The sequence below is a fragment of the Sardina pilchardus genome, chromosome 9 (genome assembly GCF_963854185.1).
Source record: "Sardina pilchardus chromosome 9, fSarPil1.1, whole genome shotgun sequence".
NCBI classification, from domain to species: Eukaryota; Metazoa; Chordata; class Actinopteri; order Clupeiformes; family Clupeidae; genus Sardina; species Sardina pilchardus.
Window position 1 is genome coordinate 21,669,994 of NC_085002.1, and position 2,500 is coordinate 21,672,493.

The window sequence follows — 2,500 nt, forward strand, 5'->3', positions numbered from 1 at the left end:
GGTTTCACTGATATGGTAACTTTTCCTTTGATATCCTTATCATTTTGAAAGGGATAGAGTGTGTGTGTGTGTGTGTGTGTGTGTGTGTGTCTGCACACACGTGTGGTAGGGGAATTAGATGTGACATTTGGGATCTTTGGTTAATTTTATGGGAGGGCAACAACTGATAGAAGAATCAGTATAGGCCTTATCTAATATATATTTTTATGTCAATTTGTACAAGGCCCCGGAGCAACTTGGGGTTAAGTGCCTTGCTCAAGGGCACCATGGTGACACCTGGGAGGCAAACCCATAATGTGTCTGGCTACTCCATGCTAGCCCATCTCCTTAGACAATGCACTACCATCAGCCCATTTCATAAACGTTTGTTTTGCCACAATAATAGTATGCTTGTGAGTGTGCATCTGAATAGTGTGGGATGGATAAGGACAGTGTGAGAAAGAGAGTGTGTGTGACTAAACTGTGAAATTGGGGATTGTTGTGTGAGGGTGGCAACCCCTCAATGCTGCCTCGCTGTTTGTGTGTGTGTGTGTGTGTGTGTGTGTGTGTGTGTGTGTGTGTCTGTGTGTGTGTGGTGGGGGTGACTCACACTTCAGCAAGTAGGGCTGCTGTGACCCTAAGGCACTCGAGCACTTCACCTAAAACACACTGGCCTGTGTACACATCTGCATCCTCGCTAATAAATCTGACCATCTGCACCTATGCAATCAAAACATCTGTATAGGAAATATTAGAACATCTGGTGTATACTAGGACACAGGAAATGAGCTAGAACCGCACTGGGTAATGGTTACGTGTATTCAGGCAGCGGGAAAAGGTGAAGCGTCATTGGGCACTGCAATCTGACCAGCTTGGCTTTTTTTTTTTTTTTTTTTTTTTTTTTTTATCTGTCTGTCCTTGACCGCTGGCTGTGATACAGCAGGCCAAGACACACAGATGTTCGATTTGCATCATCCATGCAGCACGAGTCCATTTGCATGAATTAGAATTAGATCATTTCCATGCAGCGAGAAAAACTCAGGTAGAGAGGCTCGCTAATTGCAGAACAAAGGACAAGACACAAAGCCGTGATAACAGCACTGATATTATTTGCTCGCTTTTCTGTTGTGCGGGCCATCGCGTGGGTGGTTTTTTCCAGCTTTTTAAACATGGCATCAACCAAATAAACGTGGCCTTGGCAGGCCGTGTGGCGGAGGGCCCATCTGGGTGAAGATGTCTGCCAACAGGAGCCACACTGGTGGGGTCTTTTATGCCATGGCTGCTTCAGATCGGTGTGTTGCGGTGTACACACTTCTAGCGCGGCCGGTAACATGAGGCTGCTCACGGATATCAACACGGGCTACGTGCTCTCTGCCTTTGAACTGCCTGAGTGCTGAGTGCTGAGCACTGATTTGAGTTCAGTTGAATGAATGGCACCGTTGTTGTAGACAGAGAGAATGCTCCTGATTTGCATTTGCAAATCGCTAATGTTTGCTCTGCCTGTTGCTGTCACCACAAAGTTAGAATGCGCTCATTTTTTTCATGCACCAGTGCTCAGACACTGATATAGGGAAGTGGTTTGCTTTGACTATTATCAGCTCCCATCTTGTTTCTCTCAGCCACCAGTGTTGTTATATACAGTATTTCCACTCTCACCGTGTCGTAAATTGAAGCGTTCTTATTAGCTTTAGCCACAATCCATGTGTTGACATCCATCGTGCTGAAAAGCCTCGAACGTCGTGCAGCCAATTGACCCTGGCTCTGTTCTCTCTCTCCCCATAGGCCTTCGGAGGTGATTGCCCGCTCCGCCACTGAGACTACCCCGAGAGCTCCGAGACGCAGCGGTGAGTGAGTCCACTGATCCCGAAACCCTGTGTGTGTGTGTGTGTGTGTGAGTGTGTGTGTGTGTGTGTGTGTTTATGTGTGGTGTGTGTGTGTGTATGTGTGTGTGTGTGTGTGTGTGTGTGTGTGTGTGTGTGTGTGTGTGTGTGTGTGTGTGTGTGTGAGTGTGTCTCTGTGTGTGTGTTGGCACATACAGTAAGCCCATAGCCTCAGACACCCCGGCGCTTGCTGGCGTGAGTTCATGGCCCTCCCTGGCTTCTGTGACCCACATTTACAGGCTTTTTATATCGTCACACTTCAGATGTATGGGTCTCGAGAGCAAGCAGATTATTTATTTCCATTTCAGGCCGTTATTACATAATTCAGGCTCTGACACCCTCCCCTGGGCTGATGCCTGATTTGGGGTGATACACTGGCTCCCTACAACCAGATTTGGGGTGTGTGTGTGTGTGTGTGTGTGTGTGTGTGTGTGTGTATTTGTGCACGTGTGCGTAGTTATGTGTGTGTGTGTATGTGTGCGTGTGTATATGTTTGTAAACTAGGCCTTTGGAAGAATTGAGCTTTAGTACAGGAGTATCCCACAAGATATTATTACGATTCAGTGTGCATTTGAACTTAGAGGTGATGTTTTTGTATTTAGCATGAATTATGTAGGCCACACTCCTATACATTCTGCTCA

At 46.8% G+C, this 2,500-nt stretch overlaps 1 protein-coding gene across 4 annotated transcripts in view; it reads left to right on the top strand.

Annotated features, from left to right (window-relative positions):
- nfasca (neurofascin homolog (chicken) a) overlaps positions 1-2,500 on the top strand; it is a 66,815-nt gene that overhangs the window by 16,205 nt on the left and 48,110 nt on the right. For all 4 annotated transcript variants that reach the window (XM_062546324.1, XM_062546325.1, XM_062546326.1 and 1 more), the window contains exon 2: positions 1,762-1,823. The gene's annotated coding sequence lies outside the window, so the exon portion shown is untranslated. The remainder of the gene's footprint in view (positions 1-1,761; positions 1,824-2,500) is intronic.